Source organism: Hordeum vulgare, chromosome 3H (genome assembly GCF_904849725.1).
Source record: "Hordeum vulgare subsp. vulgare chromosome 3H, MorexV3_pseudomolecules_assembly, whole genome shotgun sequence".
NCBI classification, from domain to species: Eukaryota; Viridiplantae; Streptophyta; class Magnoliopsida; order Poales; family Poaceae; genus Hordeum; species Hordeum vulgare.
Window position 1 is genome coordinate 219513371 of NC_058520.1, and position 22652 is coordinate 219536022.

The window sequence follows — 22652 nt, forward strand, 5'->3', positions numbered from 1 at the left end:
AGGTGAAAGTGGTTTTCTCCTAATCAGATTGTGCAACTAGTATTTGGGAGAAACCAGAATAACCGTCTAGAAAGCATAAGTGTGTGTGTTTGGATAGTCTTTCTAGCATTTGGTCGATAAAAGGCAAAGGGTAATGATCTTTCCTAGTGGCTTTATTCAGTTTCCTAAAATGGATCACCATCCTATAGCAGTGATAATCCTTTGTGGGATCAATTCATCCTTATCATTGGGGACAACGGTAATGCCTCCCTTCTTAGGAACGCAATGCACCGGACTCACCCAATCGCTATGAGCAACAAGATAAATGATACCTGCTTCCACGAGCTTTAGTATTTCTTTTCTCACTACCTCTTTCATCTGAGGATTTAATCTCCTTTGATGATCAGCAACTGGTTTAAAGTCAGGATCAGTTTTAATCTAGTGCTGGCATAGGGTAGGACTAATGCCCATAAGATCATCAAGATTATATCCAATAGCAGCACGGTGCTTCCTCAGAGTTTTTAGTCACTTCTTTTCTTCATGCTCCGAGAGGCTAGCACTAATTATAATAGGATATATCTCTTTCTCATCAAGATAGGCATACTTAAGAGTATTAGGCAACTGTTTAAGCTCGAACACAGGATCACCCTTTGGTGGGGGTGGATCCCCAAGCAGCTCAACTGGGAAGTTATTCTTAAGGATAGGATATTGTTCTAAGACAACTCTATCTATCTCATCCCTTTCATCCATATGCATATCATTTTCATGCTCAAGCAAGTATTGCTCTAAGGGATTAGTAGGAGGCATGGAAATAGAGGCTAAGGCAATAGTTTCATCCCTACTAGGCAACTCCTTTTCATGAGGTTGTCTACCAAACTTAGAGAAATTGAACTCATGTGACACTCCTTCAAAGCCAACAGTGACAATTTGCTTCTCACAATCAATATGAGCATTGACAGTGTTGAGAAAAGGTCTACCAAATATGATGGGACAAAAGCTATCTCGTGCAGTAGCAAGAACGAGGAAATCAGCAGGATACTTCATTTTACCACACAAGACTTCAACATCCCTAACTATTCCCACAGGGCAGATAGTATCTCTATTGGCAAGCTGAATAGTGACATCAATAGGCTCTGTCTCTACAGGTGCAATCTCATCTTTGATTTCATCGTATAAGAATTGAGGTATTGCACTAACAATAGCACCCACGTCACATAAACCATGGTAACAATGATCTCCTATCTTAACAGAAACCACAGGCATGCCAACAATAGGCCTATGTTTGTCTCTAACGTGAGGTTTAGCAATTCTAGCAGCATCTTCACAGAAGTGAATATTACGTCCCTCAACTTCTTCAGACAGAAGATCTTTGATAATAGCAATGCTAGGTTCAACTCTAATTTGCTCAGGGGGTGTAGGTGTTCTAATATAGCCTCTACGTATCACATTTGAAGCTTTAGAATGATCCTTTATCCTAACAGGGAAAGGTGGTTTCTCAATGTAAGCACTAGGTACCACAGGATCATTATAGGCAATGACTTTCTCAACTGGAGTGGGTTTAACTACATTGACCTCTAAAGGAGGATGAAATTTAAACCACTTCTCTTTGGGGAGATCAATATTAGCAGCAAAGGATACACACAATGAAGCTACTATCTCAGAGTCAAGTCCATAATTAGCGCTAAAGTCACAAAAAGTATTTGTCTCAACAAAGGATTTAACGCAATCAAAAGTGAAATTCATACCTGACTCCTTACCTTCTTCAAGCTCCCAATCTTCAGAGTTGCGTTTAATTTTCTCCAATAAATTCCATTTGAAGTCAATATCTCTCTTCATAAAAGAACCGGTACAAGAAGTGTCAAGCATGGTGCGATCATCATGAGAAAGCCGAGCATAGGAGTTCTGAATGATAATTTCTCTCGAGAGCTTATGGTTGGGGCATGAATATAGAATTGATTTAAGACTCCCCCAAGCTTGAGCGATGGTTTCTCTCTCACGAGGCCAAAAATTATAAATATAATTCCAATCACGATGTACTAAATGCATAGGATAAAACTTTTGATGAAATTCCAATTTCAACCGATTGTAGTCCCATGATCCAGTATCATCACATAGCCTATACCATGTCAACGCCTTATCCTTAAAAGATAAATGAAAGAACTTCTTCTTGACCTCATCCTCGGGCACACCTGCAAGCTTAAATAAACCACAAACTTCATCTACATAGATCAGATGCAAGTCTGGGTGTGATGTTCCATCTCCTGTAAAAGGATTAGCCAGCAGTTTCTCAAGCATACCCGAAGGAAATTCAAAGAAAATATTTTCAGTAGGTGCAGCAGGTTGAGGAGCAATCATTCGTGCTTCCGTTCGAGGTAAAGATACCTCGAACAAGCCCCTCAAAGGATTAGTATCCATAGTGGCAAGTGACAATAAATTTCAGCACACTATATGAATGTTTTCACTCCCTGGCAACGGCGCCAGAAAAGAGTCTTGATGACCCACAAGTATAGGGGATCAATATTAGTCCTTTAGATAAGTAAGAGTGTCGAACCCAATGAGGAGCAGAAGGATCTGACAAGTGGTTTTCAGCAAGGACATATCTGCAAGCACTGAAATTGTCGGTAACACGTGATTGTGTGGTGAGATGATTCGTAGCAAGCAACAAGTAACAAAAGTAGCAACAGTGCAGAAAAGTGGCCCAATCCCTTTTGTAGCAAGGGACAAGCCTGAACAAAGTCTTATAGGAGGAAAAACGCTCCCGAGGACACACGGGAATTTCTGTCATGCTAGTTTCATCATGTTCATATGATTCGCGTTTGTTACTTTGATAGTTTGATATGTGGGTGGACCAGTGCTTGGGTACTGACCTTACTTGGACAAGCATCCCACTTATGATTAAGCCCTCTCGCAAGGATCCGCATCTACGAAAGAAGAATTAAGACAAAGTCTAACCATAGCATTAAACTAGTGGATCCAAATCAGCCCCTTATGAAGTAACGCATAAACTAGGGTTTAAGCTTCTGTCACTCTAGCAACCCATCATCTACTTACTACTTTCCAATGCCTTCCTCTAGGCCCAAATAATGGTCAAGTGTTATGTAGTCGATGTTCACATAACACCACTAGAGGAAAAACAACATACAACATATCAAAATACCGAACGAATACCAAATTCACATGACTACTATTAGCATGACTTATCCCATGTCCTCAGGAACAAAAGTAACTACTCACAAAGCATAATCATAATCATGATCAGAGAGGTAATGAGTAGCATCAAGGATCTGAACATAATCTCTTCCACCAAATAATCCAACTAGCATCAACTACGAAGAGTAATCAACACTACTAGCAACCTTATAAGTACCAATCGGAGTCGCGAGACAGAGATTGGTTACAAGAGATGAACTAGGGTTTGGATATGAGATGGTGCTGATGAAGATGTTGATGGAGATGAGTCCCCTTCGACGAGAGGAGTGTTGGTGGTGACGATGGTGATGATTTCCCCCTCCGTGAGGGAAGTTCCCCCGGCAGGATCATCCTGCCGGAGCTCTAGATTGGTTCTGCTCAAGTTCCGCCTCTTGGAAGAAAACCTCCATATAGCAAAAGAGGGGGAAAGTGGGCCAGCAAGGTGCCCACAAGCCCCCATGAGGCGGCCTGGGGGGTGGCCGCGCCGTGCAGGCTTGTGGCCACCCCCTGGCGTCCCTTTGGCACTTCTTCGGCCCAGTATTTTTGATAAATCAGGAAAAAAATCCCCGTTGATTTTCACGGCGTTTGGAGTTGTGCAGAATAGGTATCTCAAGTTTGCTCCACTTTCAGGCCAGAATTCCAGTTGCCGGTATTCTCCCTCTTCATGTAAACCTTGCAAAATAAGAGAGAAAAGGCACAAGAATCGTACCGTGAAGTGAAATAACAACCAAAGACGAGATAAATATCAACATGAAGACATGATGCAAAATGGACGTATCAAGCTACTGAGGGGCCCAGCAGGAGCTGGGCGTGCGGCTGAGGCGAGGCAGAGCCGACCGGAGCGGCGCGACACAACAGAAGTTGGACATGGTGGACCGAACCGGGCTGCCTCCCTAGCGCGCCTGCCGGGAACGACGCCCTATCCTCCAAGACGCATGTTGCCTTGGAGCAAGCTCATTAGATCTTGATTGATTCGGCCTTCAATCGGGACGAAGAAGCATTTAGCAGATCACCTATGGACTTCGAATCAGACTTGGAGGCGTAAAACAACACCCCCAACTCATCGGATTGGAAAGAACGGCTGTAGTGGAAATTTCGTATTTGTCTCGGTGCAACCTTGGACTGACGGATCCCGGAAGGCAGTCCTCACAATAAATAAATAAATTATCGTCTCCAACTCGGTGGATGAGCACATAATTGTAGCTTTGGAGTAGCAACAATCATCTCTGGTTAACTCAGGAAAATAGTAACAACTATGATCTATCGAAATCCATAGTGGGATGTTGCGTTGTTCTTTGTTTAGGACTTGAACCAGTTTAATACTGGTGTTGTGCAGCCACATTGGACAGGTCTAGGCCACCCGCAAAATAGTGTGTTGTTGTCTCCTTTGGACATGAACCAGCAGAATAGTACACGACACAGGAGCTGGCAACATGATATCGATTGACTCAAATTTATGTGCAATGGAAAAGCCAGTCGACAACCGCGACTCAGTTTCTTGGTAGGGCACCACCGAATAAGATTGATTTGAACGGATCGCCCGATCGCGCGCGGTGGAAAAACAACGGAAAGTCCGAATCGAGTAGCCGCTGAGCAACGCATGCGACGGTGCACGCAACCGTAATCTTCTCATCTGAAACTCATACTCACAATTTCTGATTGTTTATCCGTTACGTAGATCCTTTCACCTGTTTCTTCTTCATCTGATAAATCACGAGCATCTTGATCCGTAAAAATTTCCCTCCAAGAACACTATTCCACCGTGCGATCATCCCCAAGGTGGGCGCCAACTGTCGTGGTTTTGTCACGGCAGATGTTCTCGTGAGAGAACTTAGGTGTGAGGCCATCGCAACCATGTGGCGGCTTGAGAGGGGTTGGTCGGAATCGAGAGACGCGAGTTTACCCAGGTTCGGCCCCTCCGATGGAGGTAAAAGCATACGTCCTGCTTGTGTTTCATTGATGAAGACGATGATCTCGATTACAAGGGTGCAGACTCGCCACCTCTAATCTCGTGGGTGTCTAATCTGTCTATCTCATGATTTGTCTTGTCTAGATCTAAGTTGTGAATCTTCTCATTCTAGGGGCGCCTTACCCCTCCTTATATAGGTGGAAAGGGTAGGTTTACATGTAGAGTCCTACTAGGAGTAGGAGTAGGACTAGTCTCTCTTCAATCCTAATCCGGGTCTTGTTTCCTTCTTGTGGGAGTCTTTCCTCTTCTTGGGCCTTCTCTTGTCAGTCGGCCCTCCCGACCTCTCTATGAGTCGCCTTATACCATAGTGTTCATCGGGCCTTGGGCCTTCGTCATTCATCTGATTCGCCTTATGGGGTCAAATATGAGTTGCCCACTAGGTCATTGCTGAGTCGCCGGTGAGTCGCCACGTCTTTGGTGGGTCAAACTTCAAGCCGGGTTACACCATGGGGTATATCCACAACAACACGTCTCCGCAATAAACAGAGAGGATGTGTATCTGAGAACAACAGGGAGGCACTAAGGAAATTATGCATCGGATCTGGAACAAAGCATATGGGAAAACGAACCCAATCTACACGTACTCGGGTTGTCCATGGATAAAGTTGGACAATTCGAAAGAATCACGGTTATAAATATAAGCAAATGCATGCATATTTATAAATATAACCCTTTCGAATGGGAGACGCATACTGCTCATGCATACTGATAAATTAAATTACTTACCTAAATCTAGCAAGTTTCATCCGAAAACCGACCCAAAGTAAATGAAGGGGTGAGGAGGAGATGACATTTGTACTGACCCACGAATGCAGGAGCGAATCTCGTACAACGCACGGTGAGGTCTTCGTACAACAGACCTCATAGCAACGAGACAAGTGTCACGTGTAAATCCACCCGATCAACACAAATATGCTAATTATGTCTTTCTGGAGCTATATGGGATAATTATGTCATGAGCTAACCATGGTATTTATGCCATTTTGAGCTTCTTCCTCTTCTTCCTATTCTTCCTCTTATTTCTATTTCTATTTTTCTTTATCCTCTTGTTCTACTTATTCTTCTTTTCTTCTTTTTTCTCTTCTTCTCCTTCTTATTTTTTTCTTCTTCTCTTCTTCTCTTCTTCTCTTCTTCTTTTCTTCTTCTCCTTCTTACTTTTTTCTTCTCCTCTTCTTGTTCTTGTTCTTCTTCTTCTTCTTCTCCTCCTTCTTATTTTGTTCTTCTCCTCTTCTTCTTCTTCTTCTTCTTCTTCTCCTCCTCCTCCTCCTCCTCCTCTTCTTCTCCTCTTCTCCTCCTCCTCTTATTCTTCTTCTTCTTCCTCTTATTTCTATTAAGCTAACTAACTAGTGGCAGATGTTCTTTATATGAAAAGCTAAGAATATAGGGCTCATCAACCGGTACACCGACTACTACAACAACTACAATAACAACAACAACTACTACAAAAAATACAATAACAACAACTACTACAACAACTATAGTAACAACAGCTACTAACACAACAACAATAAAAAATCAAATTTGTAGTTATAATCTAATTCCAAAAAACTAAATAACAAATAGTTAATTTTCCCATGGGGTGGGGGTGTGGGGGCTCACCGGTAGGGGCGGCTGTGGCATCGTGGGCGGCGGGGCCGGGGGTGTTGGGGCGGCGGGGCAGCGCCGGGGGTGTTGGGGTTGTGGGGAGGTGCCTGGGGCGGTGGGGCAGTGGCGCCAGGGGGCTGTGGGGCACCGGGGCGGTGTGGGGCGACGACGGTGGGGTTGTGGGGCACCGGGGCGGCGGCGCGACGGTGGTGGCAGCGGTGGGCATCGGGGAGAGGAGTGGAAAAGATTGGGGTGTGGAGCCGTTACACAGTGGCCGAGGTAAGTCAGTGAGAGAGAGAGAGGGGCGTGGTGGGTGCAAAGAGCCGTTATGGAGTTAGCTCTTTGCCGTCTGCAGACGGGCGGCAAAGAGTCTAGACTGTTTGCTGTATGCCTCCGGACTCTTTGTCGTCTGCTAGCTAGCAGACGGAAAAGAAGGGACTTTGGTTTGACCTAACGTCCCCGCGGTCAGGTGGGCCCCACCTGTATATTTGTTGTCTGCTGTGCGGCTCGTTGCCATGTGCGGCTGATGGCAAAGAAGTGACTGATGGCAAAGACCTTCTATGCCATCATCCAGTTCTTTTCCGTGTCCTTCGTAGCAGCTGACGGCAAAGACACTCTTTGCCATCAGCCAGCAGATGACAAATATTTGGTAGACGGTAAAAAACTGAATTCCAGTAGTGCCCTGTCAAGCCTCCACCTAATTGCGATGCCCTCACACCAATGTTCACTCGCGAGGACATCTGTCATGACAAAACCACAACACGCAGCGAGATAAGCGAGGCGGGAGGAAGCTGGAGACAATGAAGAGCTCTCAACTACCATGACAAGGTTCAAAGACAAGATAGAAATGGCCGAGTTCTGGTGGCTTGATCTGCTCCCCTCTCTACCTTGTCCCTTTTATACACCACCCGAAGATACCGCCATCAAGTACCTTACCAGCATGAGGGGGATCTGCAGGATCCCTGGGACAGCGCACCTACGACACGATAGTGACATCTCAGGTGCGGAAATTGAGGCGCCTCTTCACTACCTCCGCTACCCACCTCGCCGCCGTTTCCACCCCTCCTGCGCGCTCCTTGAATTCAAAAAGCACAGAGATGCCGCCTCCCTCATAACCCGAATGGATTATGTATCGACGATGCACTGAGCCAAACATCCTGCAGCTCGCCCTTCCATGGGACCTCAATCATTCGAATAAAACAAGAAGGTGACCTGATCGCACTTACCGTAGCGCACGTGGGATCTGTCATGTCTCGCTGATGGGCATTCAGAGCTCCGAGATCACGATAATCGAATCATTAACCTATCTTCCCGAAAGATACTCAATTATTGCTGCTTGCAAGCATGCGTACATGCTCAAACACTCAGAGTTTTTCACTCTTGAATCCATAGTGGTTTATCGATAGTCCGAGTGAAGTAGCCCCGAGGTACAACCTCGGCGTCCCGGGACAATGAGGACACTAAAGAGTGTCATAAACTCGGCTAGTAAAACCAAAACCGGTTCCGGGGTTACTAATGGAGTTGTACATTAGGGGTAGGCCCACAGACCTGCATCCCACGGCCCACCTAAGACCCCACATGGATATCAATGTTCCCAAAGTTACCGGTGTAGTCACGGTTTCACTCGGACAAATAGGTCCTCACTTGGTTTGCACATGGTCACTCAGAAAGTCTTTTATCAGTCGAATGAGTCCCGACACTCTATGACATCCCCGGATTATGCTACAGTAATGATTGTAATTATGCTATAGTGATGGCCAAGATTAAGCTAATGCTTTTGCTAATAAAGTTACGATGGTTTTTGGATCAAACTATGATTCGAATTCTTTTGCAATTCATATTTATTTCAAAACTGGATTTGAAAGTTTTGCAAACTTTAAATTAAAAATCTTGCTTAGGTGGAAAATAATCCCTAAGTATTTATAAAATTGAAACCGACATTCTACCAAGTACTTTAATGCCTCGAAACAATTAAACTTGAGGCTAAATTTATTATTAAATACCCTTTTATTTAAATCAATTCCAACTAAATTCTAAAAAGTCCCAAAACTTTTGTGACAGTACTAAATATTGCATACTATTTAATGGAGAAATTCTCACATTTTTAATAAAGCTAATTGGTCCTAAAAATAAATAAAACAATATATATGTATAAACAAAAAGAAAAATAGTAAAAAAATAAAAAAGGGAAGAACCCCCACATCCATTGGGCCAGCCCCACCCAGCCCAACCGGCCCAAATCGGCCCACCCCGTCACCACGGGGTATAAAACCCCAAGGGAACCATAAATGCCGCACTCCCTCTCCTCGTTTCCCTCACTCCCCCATCGATCCCCTCCCTCGCGGCTCCCATGCCCCTCGCCTCTCCTTGTGATCCATACCAGACCAGGGTCGACCCTGCGCCGCCCCGCAGACCGGTGCCTCCCCCACCACCAGCGACCGTCACCGCCGCCAGCCTCCCTTCCCCGTCGGACTGCCCCGCCTCCTCCCAACGCTGCTGCCCCCTGCAACGGAGGTGAACCGGGGCTCCTCCCCTTCGCCCATCTCTCCCATGTGCGTCCCTCTGGCCACCCCCATGCACGTGCACACCAGCTCGTCGCAGCTCCTGCACGCCCCACGCACACTCGCACCCCACGTCGGCCTTCGGTCGCGCCCTGGCCTCCACACCGCCTTTACCGCGCATCTCTCCCTACCCACGGACATGCCCTGCGCATGCCCTGGCCCTCTGGCAGTCGCAGTTGCCCTGCGCCGATGCTTTTCTCGTACGGGGCTGCTGGCCATTGCTTGGCCTCGAGCCCCCCCCCTCATACATCTTCCTCTTAAGCAGGGGGGATTAACCCCCGTGTGACTAGTTTATTAGGGCTAAAATCCCCACCGTGTGCATCACAAAGAGGGCCCATGATGACCCACAAGTATAGGGTATCAATCGTAGTCCTTTCGATAAGTAAGAGTGTCGAACCCAACGAGGAGCACAAGGCTCTGATAAACGGATTTCAGCAAGGTAATAACTGCAAGCACTGAAAGTAGCGGTAACAAGTGATTGTGTAGCAGGTGAAACGTAGCAAGCAAAGAGTAACAAGTAACAAGTAGTAGAAACAGTGCAGCAAGTGGCCCAATCCCTTTTGTAGCAAGGGACAATCCTGAACAAAGTCTTATAGGAGGAAAAACGCTCCCGAGGACACACGGGAATTTCTGTCATGCTAGTTTCATCATGTTCATATGATTCGCGTTCGTTACTTTGATAGTTTGATATGTGGGTGGACCGGCACTTGGGTACTGCCCTTACTTGGACAAATATCCCACTTATGATTAACCTCTCTCACAAGCATCCGCAACTACAAAAGAAGAATTAAGACAAAGTCTAACCATAGCATTAAACTAGTGGATCCAAATCAGCCCCTCACGAAGCAACGCATAGACTGGGGTTTAAGATTCTGTCACTCTAGCAACCCATCATCTACTTACTACTTCCCAATGCCTTCCTCTAGGCCCAAATATGGTGAAGTGTTATGTAGTCGATGTTCACATAACACCACTAGAGGAAAAGACAACATACAACATATCAAAATACCGAACGAATATCAAATTCACATGACTGTTATAACCATGACTTATCCCATGTCCTCAGGAACAAAAGTAACTACTCACAAGACATAATCATAATCATGACCAGAGGTGTAATGAATAGCATCAAGGATCTGAACATAAACTCATCCACCAAGTAATCCAACAAGCATCAACTACAAAGAGTAATCAACACTACTAGCAACCTTCCAAGTACCAATCGGAGTTGCGAGACGAAGATTGGTTACAAGAGATGAACTAGGGATTGGAGAGGAGATGGTGCTGATGAAGATGTTGATGAAGATGCCTCCCCTCCGACGAGAGGAGTGTTGGTGATGACGATGGCGACGATTCCCCCCTCCGGGAGGGAAATTTCCCCGGCAGGATCGTCCTGCCGGAGCTCTAGATTGGATTTTCTCAAGTTCCGCCACGTGGCGGCGGCGAAACCACGAAAAAGCTCCCGATTGATTTTTTTCCAGACCAGGACGCTTCATATAGAAAAAGAGGGGGGCTAGTGGGCCTTCAGGCAGCCCACAAGCTTGCCCACCGCCACCAGGGGGGTGGTGGTGGAGTGGGGGCTTGTGGGGCCCTGGTGGCCCCCCTCCGGTAGTTCTTTCGCCCAGTATTTTTAATATATTCCAGAAAAATCCATGTAAATTTTTAGGGCATTTGGAGATGTGCAGAATAGTGGACCAGGATTTGCTCCTCTTCCAATCCGGAATTCCAGCTGCCTGAATTCTCCCTCTTCAAATAAACCTTGCAAAATAAGAGAGAAAAGGCATAAATATGGTACCGCAAGTAATATAACAGCCCGAAAAGCAATAAATATGAACATGAAAGCATGATGCAACATGGACGTATCAGCCCACCCCAACTAAAACGGTTAAAAATGAATTAAAAACAATAACTAAATTATTTAAATAACTAATTAATTAACTAAGAGTAATTAATATTAATTACTTTGACTAATCTATTGTTAATCTATTAGAGAATGACATGTGGGTCGGGGTCATTAGCATTAATGACTCTTTTAGTTTAAGTTGCAATAATTAGTTTAGCCTAATGTGAGAATAACATGTGGGTCCAACCCCCGTTAATTAAATCAGATTATTGTTAGTTAGACCTAATTAAAATGTGAGTATGACACGTGGGACCCACTGGTGAGTTTGACCAGTCAACACGATTGTTGACTGTTGATGTCAGCATGACATCATGGTGATGTCATAGCTATTTAATGAATTAGTTAAATCAATTTAATTATTAAGTAATTAATAAAACTTTAAAAATTAATAAAAATTAATCCATAACCCGGATGAAAATATTTTGTACATGAAAGTTGATCAGAAAAAACGAGAAGAACCTGGATACGCTACTCGTTCGTCTCTCAAGCGTCTCTATCATAGCGAACATATAACTTTTCCATCGTTTTCGCGTGTCCGATAGTAGCCAGGCACCTGGGAAATATCGTCTCATATTTTCCCATCCATCTACGACGGGTAATATTGCGTAAGCTCATGCCTAGCCTTGCATATTGCCATGTCGTGCATCGTGTTGCATCTGTGCTTTATATTTATTGTTTCTCCCCCCTCTTCTCTCCGGTAGACCCCGACGCTGAAGCTACTGCCGGGTACGACTACCCTCCTGACGACCATCCGTTTTGCTGTAGACCAACAAGGCAAGCAAACCCCCCTCGATCATTGTTATATCGCATATTCTTTCTCCCTCATGCTTGCTTTATATTTTGCAAATGTTTTAGTTAGCTCCTATATCTAATACATAGCCTATTTTTTATGAACTGCTACTTTACTCTACCGCATTTTAAATTGTTTAGTATAGGTGTAGCTGTGATCCCCATTTACCGCCCTTAGTCTACTTGCCATTGTTTTTTCATCAAGTCTTGGTCATCTGATCGATGGGCCAAGACTAGTCACATCACTCACACCCCCTTAGTTGTACGACATTGCAGAGCTACTATCAAATACCAAGGGTGACACCTCGATATGTACTCCTGATGTTAGCTCTCTAGTGTAATTGACCGATGGTGGTTCTTGGAGGGTGATTCGTCCTTTAACACCTTCGATAATGACTCTGTTGTACAACCCATCAAGAATGGTCCATCGAGGGTGAATCCTCGCTTGTCACCTTGACGGTTACATCGTTTGGAATCCAGCAAGGGAGATACCTCGGATCCTTGTGATGTTACAACCACATAGTTACTTGACCGTGCTATTGGGAACATGAAAGGTGTGTTGCAGGTGGATTCCTTCGTGAATTTGACGAGGCATGGCTGGGCATTCTGGTCCTTGCCTCACATCCTCGAGATTAATTAAAATGCTAATGGATTTGGGTATTTGATCTGAGTTGGTCGGGAGACCCTTTTCACGCTAACCTTCACGTGGGAGAATTTATGGGTACTCGACATCGTGGTAACAGCCGAAGCTCTTCTCATGTAAGCAATGGAGTGGCCCGCGCTCGAGTAGCCCGGATAAGCATCATTCTTGTATAAGAGGTGCCAAGACTGACATCGGTTGCCCATGCATCATGCATGAGTGCAAAGGGTGATGGTCCCATGACTCCCGCGTGCTTAGGATTTAGACTGACGGTCTGGCCTCACTGTTGAGCTTAGGTAGGGATGCGATGTGTTGATGTTCCGATGTCGGGCGTGTCTCAGGAAAGTGTGTCCGGCCAGAGTCCATGGTTACAGGACGACTTGGAGTTGTGCCCCGATTTTATACAACTACAACTGTTACTTAACTGGAATGCTTGCTCCGGGTTTGCTTGCTCGCAGGGAGTAGAGGAAGAATCTCTGGGCGTGACATTAACTAAAATTGATGCAAGAATCTGACTATTAATTGTGTTACTTCCTCTACTCTCGTCTATTGCTGCAAGACGCTAAAGATGCTAGTCTTTGATAGGACTAGTCCCCTCTCTCTATTCTTGCATTGCTGCAGTCAGTCCACATATAACCCATTCCCTTTCATACTGATGCATACTTAGTATAGTTCTAATGTCAGTCTTGCGAGTACTTTGGATGAGTATTCACCATTGCTTTTCTCCCCCTTTTCCCATTGACACGATTGATTCGACCAGATGATGGAGCCCAGGAGATGGCATATCCCGCCGATGACGACCGCTACCCCTACAGTGCCTACTACTTCGTGGAGGCCGCTGATGCCCAGGGGTACTTTAGGAGGTTCCCAGGAAGGAGGCCTCGCCTCGCTCAATTGATGTATCTTTTGTGCTTGCCTTATCTAAGGCGTTATCCTTATTTTATGTGTGTACGCAAATATTTGTTGCTTCTGCTAACTGTGTGCTTATCGAGCTTCTGTATTCTAGCCCTCGAGGCTCCAGGCTTGTAATATGAAGCTTGTACATTTTATTTGTGGCTAGAGTTGTGTTGTGATATCTTCACGTGAGTCCTTGCGCTTAGTGGCACGCATTTGCGTCTATGATTAGCGTATGATCAAATTGAGGGCGTCACAAGTTGGTATCAGAGCCGACTGCCTATAGGTAGCCCCCTTTCCAACTCCTTGGCCTAAGTTGAGTCTAGTATTTTAAAAAACTCTACTAACATTGTTGTGTGGCTAACGGGCCCACATCTCAATTGGGTGGTATTAATATCTTTTACACCTCTTCTATACTCTGGGTTCTGATCTCTCTTCTCTTTCGCGTTAAAGATTTTGCTAGCTCTAATATTAGGTTCTCGTAATCACATCGACCTGGAGAACCGGATTATCTACTGCTGTTCTTCTGATAATATATTACTCACACTCTCATTTGACATCCGTCAATCTTCCTTTTCAGATCCGTCCCGCAAGGCAGATCGTACCCCTTACTTTGGCTGTCGATGCGACTGGGTACCAGGCCATTCTAGTCGACCTCTTGACCAGGCTGGGATATCGCGGGTACCCCGAGTACATTGTGTACAAGGACTTTCATGAGGTCAACCAGGGGCAGTAATAGGTTCAGGTTCGCATCTTCGCTCGGACGGACATCGCCATCAACGAGCGGCACACCTTCTGCGGAGTTGGGTTGACGATCAATATGGCCGTCCATAATGCTGCCTATGTCGCTATCACCCACTTCCGTGGAGCGTACCCTTGCCTGGAGGAGACTGCTTTCGGATACATCTTGTATACTCTTGCCAGGGATGGGACAGTATCTGATCTCACTGGCAACACCGCCATCGTTCGGGACCGCAATGACCGATCCTACGTCGTCGTGTGTACCCCCTACGTGAGAAATTGCTATGACCCACGGGTTCTAGTGTAGTACACCGAGGCGATGGATCTAGCCTTTCGAGCTCAGACTGTTGAGTTATACGCCACGCGTACCTGTCTTTACGACGCATTAAAATCGTTAGTGCTAGTAGTCGAGGCGAGGATCCACCCTGAGTACATCCTCCACCCGTATTGGATAGAGCTACCACCAGGCCTGAAGTGGCCTGCTGTTTGAGGTCGTACCGCTACACTTGGACCCCGGCTCCAAGTTGGATGCAGTACGAGCACAAGAGTCGCAATGGGATGCATAATCCTGCTCCTAGGTTCTCCTATCAGGGTCACCATCAGCTACCTGGATTTAGCCGTTGTCTCCGACGTTGATGTATCCTTATTGCTGTGTCTCGTTGTTGTATCCCGCCACCGCGTGCCTGCGTGCCGCCTAGTGAGTCCAACTTATTGTCATATTTTGAATTGTCGACGATGGTCTACAATCGAACTTATGTATGGGTCTGTATGTCAAACTTGGCTACTATGAAGTATCTATCGCATTCCTTTCGTCGTGCTTGATTACTTCATGAATGACTACATACCCTTGCAATTACTTTATGCTAAACTACCCCTCTTAAAATTTAGCAGGATGGTTAGACCAGATGGCCGCCCACGTGGTGTCGTAAACGATGCACCACCCCCGCATCCTAAATATATGGCTGGGATGATCCAACAGTTTGAACTGAACCACTGGTTTTTGCAAGGGCTCATGGATCAGTTCCCAAGGCCGAACATGAATTAGCACTAAGGCGTGACATTGTAAGACTTATGCGGCCTCAACCCTGTGATTTACCGCAGCTCAACTCAGCCTGTTGATGCTGATGACTGGCTCCGTGACATCGCTTATGAGATGGAGTGTGCCAATGTACCCCTAGCAAGCCATGTTAACTTTGCAGCCTACTTTCTGAAGGCTCCCGCTGCTCAATGGTGGGACACTCACGGGTGCTCTCAGCCTGTTGGAACTATCATCACCTGGCCTGAGTTCCATGCCGCTTTTCGTGCCTGCTACATTTCTGAGGGAATCATAGACCGGAAGAAGCGTGAGTTCCGCAACCTTGTACAGGGCAACAAGACTGTGGATGCTTATCAGCGGGAGTTTCTGGACTTATCCCTTTATATAGAATAAGATATTGCAATTGATGCACACAGATAGGAGAAGTTCCATAATGGCCTCCACCCTGACATCAAGCTGGTGCTCCTTGTTGAGGACTATGCTGATTTCGCCACCTTGGTGAACAAGTCCATTCAAGTTGACACTCGTCTGCAGGAATACAAGGATAGCAGCAAGCGCAACCGTGATAGGAGTTCATCCTCAGGCCCATCTGCACACAAGAGGAAGATTTGGATTCCCCACCACATGTATCATGCACCTTCTCCTACTCTAAGGCCATCTTATGCTCCACCTCGTTTGCCTCCTCCACCACCTTGGCAGCCGAGACTTCCAGCTCCACCGCCTTGAGATCCTCCTTCCCATCGTGAGGATGCGATGTGCTTTCAGTGTGGCCGTCCAGGTCACCGTAATAGAGACTATAGGTAGAATCCAAACCAGCTGGCACTTCCCTCAACTGGAATGGCAACAATCAGAACCGCAACAAGAATGCCAAGCCTGCTTATGTTCGTGGTCAGGCCAACAACATTGAAATGGGTCAAGCTCAGGAAAACCCTGCTACGGTGACGGGTACACTTCTCGTTAACTTTGTACCTGCTTATGTATGTTTGATACACGAGCATCTCATTCCTTTATGTCAGAAAATTTTGCATATATGCATGATATTACAAGCACAGAGATGAACATTCAGATAGTGGTAAACACCCCTCGGGCCAATGTCAAACCTCTATGGTTTGCCCCAATGTTCCTATTGAAATTGAAGGATTGGAATTCCTTGTTGCTCCCATTTTACTAAATTCTTCCAACATTGAGCTCATACTGGGAATGAAATGGCTAATAGCTCATACGACTTCAATCGTTCGTGCCACCAAAACCGTCCTCCTCGTACACCCTTCTAATGAGTTAATAAGCTACCATGCTCATCTCGTTGGAGATGCTGAGGCACGACTATATGCCTTGAATGCATTAGATGCGTAGCCTCTTGAAGGGCTCGAAAAGATTCCAATTTTCTGGGAACTCCAAGATGTCTTTCCTGAAGAACTTCCGGGGATTCCCCCTGCCTGAGCTATCGAGTTTCTCATCGACTTGGTACCCTGTACCACTCCTAGCGCCAAGCGTCCTAATAAAATGCCACCACATGAGCTTCTTGAATTTAAGCAAGAAATTGAAAATTTGATTCATTTGGGTTTCATTCTCCCTAGTTCGTCTACTTGGGGAGCAACTTCACTCTTTGTTAAGAAGAAAGATGGAACAAATCGTTTGGTTCAAAACTACCATCCTATCAATCTGGCCAATATTAAAAACAAATATCTTCTTCCTCGGATAAATGATTTGTAAGATCAACTTGCCAGTTTCTGAGTCTTCTCTAAGCTTGACTTGAGGTTGGGCTACCACCAGATCCGTGTTCGCAAAGAGGATATCCCAAAGACCGCCTTTGTTACTCACTATGGATCATACGAGTACACTGTCATGTCCTTCATATTAACCAATGCCTCGGAAACCTTGTCCCCATTGAGGAATTATATATTAATGCACTACCTCAACAAAATCGTCGTGGTATATGCTACTTCTCAAACAACAGCGCCAGAAATTGACACGTTGACAGAGATTGGGCTTGCGTTGGTTTTTCCCTTTAAGAGGAAAGGGTGATGCAGCGCAGGAGCAGTAAGTATTTCCCTCAGTTTGAGAACCAAGGTATCGATCCAGAAGGAGGGTCTCGTCAAGACCAGAGTACCTGCGCAAACACAAACAAGCTTGCACCCAATGCTTCAAAGGGGTTGTCCATCTCTTCAAGATTGTTTGCAAAGTGAGATCTGAAGGCAGAAAGTGCAACGAAGTAAAAAGTATAAGGCTGAATATATGGTGTGGAGTAGATCCTCGGGGCCATAGTGTTCACTACAGGCTTATCTCAAAATAGCAAGTAATACGGTGGGTGAACAAATTACTGTCGAGCAATTGATAGAACCGCGGAAAGTCATGATGATATCTAAGGCAATGATCATATATATAGGCATCACGTCTGAGACAAGTAGACCGATACTTTCTACATCTACTACTATTACTCCACACATCGACCGCTATCCAGCATGCATCTAGAGTATTGAGTTCATGACGAACAGAGTAACTCTTTAAGCAAGATGACATGATGTAGAGGGATAATCTCACACCAATGATGAAAACCCCATATTTTTACCCTTGATGGCAACAACATGATGCGTGCCTTGCTACACCTTCTGTCACTGGGTGAGGTCACCACACGACATGAACCCAAAACCAAGCACTTCTCCCATTGCAAGAATCATAGATCTAGTTGGCCAGAAAAAACCCACAACTCAAAGAGAATTACAAGGATATGAAATCATGCATAAGAGAGATCAGAAGAAACTCAAATAAGATTCATAGATAATCTGATCATAAATCCACAATTCGTCGGATCTCGACAAACACACCGCAAAAAAAGATTACATCAGATAGATCTCCATGAAGATCATGGGGAACTTTGTATTGAAGATCCAAGAGAGAGAAGAAGCCATCTAGTTACTAGCTATGGACCCGTAGGTCTATGGTGAACTACTCACGCTTCATCGGAGAGGTCATGGTGTTGATGAAGAAGCCCTCCGTGTCCGAATCCCCCCTCCGGCAGGGCACCAGGACGTGCCCCATGTGGGATCTTGCGGAGACAGAAGCTTGCGGCGGCGGAAAAGTAATTGCAATCGTCTATTGATTTGTTTGGGAATATTTGGGAATATATAGGCGCAAGATCTAGGTCAGGGGACCTCCAGGGGGCCCACAAGCCTGGATGGCACAGCCCCCTGGCCGTGGGGTGGGGGCTTGTGGGGCCCCTGGGGCTCTTCTGGCTTGGCTCCCAAGTCCTCCGATATTATTCCGTTCCACAAAAAATCTTTTCGGGGATTTTCTTTCGTTTGGACTCCGTTTCAAAATCTCCTCTGAAAGGGGTCAAAAACATGGAACAAACAGGAACTGGCACTTGGCACTAAGTTAATAAGTTAGTCCCAGAAAATAAATAAAAGGCATGCAAAACATCCAAAGTTTGACAAGATAATAGCATGAAACCATCAAAAATTATAGATACGTTGGAGACGTATCAGTATATCTGGATGATATTCTAGTATATTCGAAGAATAAAGAAGAGCATGTCGAACATCTTCGTCTTTTACTAGATAAGTTTCGGGAGCATCAACTTTATGCGAAGTATTCCAAATGTCAATCCTAGCTGGACAAAGTGACGTACCTTGGTCATGTGATCTCCAAGGATGGTATTGCGGTCAACCCCAAACAAGTTCAAGCTATTGTTGACTGGACTCCCGTGAAGAATGTCAAGAAAGTTTCCAAACACTCAAGGACAAACTAACATCTGCTCTAGTACTTGCTCCTCCGGATACTAAAATGGATTTCATCATATACTATGATGCTTCTCGTCAAGGAATAGGTTGTATCGTAATGCAATAACGCAAAGTGATTTCTTATGCCTCTCGTCAGCTGCGTGCTCACGAGGAGAACTATCCAGTTCATGACGTCGAACTTGCTGTAGTTGTACATTCATTGAAAGAGCGGCGACAATACCTTCTTGGTAATCGTTGTGAAATCTACACTGATCATCAAAGTCCGAAGTACCTGTTCACTCAGCCAGATCTGAACCTCCCTCGACAGAGATGGATGAAGCGCATATCAGAATTTCACTGTGGTATATCTTATAACCCCGGCAAGGCTAGTGTAATGGATGATGCCTTGAACCGCAAGTCGTACTGCAACCACCTCCAGGTTCGTATGGTTCATGACCGTCTTCAAGAGGAATTCAGTAAACTGAACCTCCATATGGTTCCTCAGGGTTATCTTGTTCCCCCTCCTAAAGAGATTCACAAGATGAACTTCCGTGTTGTTAATAAGGGTTCCCTCAGTAACCTGGTTGCTGAACCAGATCTCATGTCCCGCATCAAAAATATGCAACTCTATGAAGATGATGTCGAGAGGATTAAACACTATCTAGAAGAAGGTTAACGCTCTTGATTCACTGTTGTTGATGATGGCGCCTTGTACTTCAAGGGTCGCTTATTCGTTCCAACTAAGAGGGAAAACCTGAGAATGACTGGAAAGGTGATGAAAGAATCTCATGAAAAATCGTTGTCTATTCATACGGGTAGTACTAAGATGTACCAAGACATCCGTCAAAGATTCTGGTGGTCAAATATGAAACAAGACATTGCATGCTATGTTGCAGAATGTGATATTTGCCGGCGAATCAAAGAGAACATCAGAAGGCTGCTGGAACTCAGCAACCTATCTCTATTCTTGAGTGGAAATGGGACCACGTTGAAATGGACTTCGTCACTGGTTTTCCGAGATCGCGGGAAGGTAATGATGTTATTCTTGTCCTCATTGACCGACTGTCCAAAGTTGCACATTTTCGGGTCGTCAAAGATTCAATTACTGCTAGTCAACTCATAGATCTTTATATTCCGTGGTAACCAGCTCGGACCTTGGCAACTTGTTCACTTCAAAATTCTGGGAAAGTTTTCAGAAGGCTATGGGGACTCATCTGTCCTTCAGCACCGCAGTTCACCCTCTATCCCAGGGACAAGTTGAACGAGTCAACCAAATTCTAGAAGACATGCTTCGAGCTTGTGTCATCTCTTTTGGTAAGAAATGGGAGGAATCTCTCCTGTATGTCGAGTTCTCCTACAACAATAGCTATCAAGCTAGTCTAAAGATGGCACCTTTTGAAGTATTGTATGGACGAAGGTGTCGAACTCCTCTGAATTGGTCAGAAACCGGGGAACAATCACTCTTCGGTCCGGATATTATCCAACACGCTTAAGATCAAGTCCGTATTATTCATTAGAATCTAAAGGCTGCTCAGTCTCGTCACAAAAGTCAGTATGGTCTATCAACCTGGCGAAAAGGCTTATCTTGGAGTCACATCAATGAGAGGTGCACACGGTTTTGGGATCAAGGGCAAGCTAGCTCCTCACTATATTGGCCATTGATTGTTCTCAAAAGGCGTGGAAAAGTATCTTATCAATTGGAACTACCGATGACCCTTTCTCAGGTTCACGATGTCTGCCATGTGTCTCAACTCCGTTGCTGCTTCAAATATCCTATTCGAGCACTGGATCGTGATATGCTTGAGCTACAACAAGACCTCTCTTATGAAGAGCATCCGGTACGCATTCTCGATCATACTGAACGTCAGACTCATTGCAAGGTCACCAAGTTCCTTAAACTGAAGTGGTCAAATCATTCTGAAGATGAAGCCCCTTGGGAACACGTGGATCATCTTCATGATGAATACCCCGAGCTCTTTCCTTCTACCTCTTAATTCTCGGGACGAGAATTCTTGTTAGTAGGGGAGAGTTGTGACATCCCCGGATTATGCTACAGTAATCATTGTAATTAAGCTACAATGATGGCCAAGATTAAGCAAATAATTTTGATAATCCAGTTACGATCGTTGTTGGAATCAAACTCTAATTAAAATAGTTTTGTATTCAAATTCGTTTCAAAAGTGGATTTAGAAGTTCTGCAAACTTTGAATTAAAAATCTTGCTTAGGTGGCAAATAAACCCTAAGTATATATAAAATTTAAACTGATTTACCAACTACTTTAGTGCCTCAAAACAATTAAAAATGAGGATAAAAGTTATTATTAAATGCCATTTTTTAAATCAATTCCAACTAAATTCCTAAAACTCCCAAAACATTTGTGAGAGTACTAAATATTGCATACTATTTACTGGAGCAATTCTAACATTTTTACTAAAGCTAATTGGTCCTAAAAAAAATAAAACAATAGATATAAAAAGAAATGAAAAAGAAGAATAATAAAGAAATAAAAAGGGAAGACCCCCCACCTCCATTGGGCCGGACCTTGCCAGCCCAACCGGCCCACCCCGTCGCGAGGGGGTATAAAACCCAAGGGAACTCTAAAATCCCCCAGCGAGCACGTCCCTTGTGGCTCCCCTTCCCCTCCCCTCTCCTCGAGATCTAGACCAGATCGGGGCTGACCCTCCGTCGCCCCGTCGGCCGGTACCGCCCCCACCGCCGTCCATCATCTCCCGCCGTCGGCCTCCCTTCCTCTCCGGACTACCCCGCCAGCCTCCTCGCCTCCTCCCTAGGTTGCTGCCGCCCTGCAACTGAGGTGAACCGTGGCTCCTCCCCTCCTCCTTTCTCTCCCCCTCTGGCGAACTTTGCCGTCTCTGGCAGCACCTACCCACCGGCCCTGCTCACATGTGCTTCCCTTTGGCCACCCTCCCACGCGTGTGCACACCACCCTGTCACAGGTCATGCACTCCCCGCGCGCGCGCTCGCGCTGCTTCGGCCTTTGGCCGTGCCCGGGCCTCCCCACCACCGCTTCCACGTGATGACGAGATGATGTATATACTTCTCGCACCCCGTTGGTTACCCCAAGTGGAAGGTTCAGATGTAGTAAGCAGCAAGTTTTCCCTCACATGAAGACTGTAAGGTTTATCGAACCAGTAGAACTCCTAGGATCAACAAGTAGGTGTCTTCCACCCTGGTAATAGAAGAAGACGTGGACCTGCACACACAACAAATAACTTTGCTCCCAACGAGTACAGAGAGGTTGTCAATCTCTCCGGCCTTGTAGTTTGCAAAGGATCAAAACACAAGCGGGAAAGTAATAGTGATTGCAACGGAAAAGTAAATGAAAACGGGAAATGATGGAGGTGTAAACAATGATGGTGATATGGACCGGAGTCACATGATGTTCACTAGTGATGTCACTCTCCCAAAAGACGATAAACAACTATGCTTGGGTAAACAAATCATAGTTGGGCAGTTGACAGAATTATGGACACAACGCAATGCTAATTATGCTACTTGATAGTTAGAGGTTCAATAGTAATGGGCAGTACGCCAAGACAAGTAGACCGTTTATTCATCAACATCTACTTACTAATCATCCACCATGAGTTATCTATCCAGAACATCTGGCCGGTATTAAGTTGCGAGCC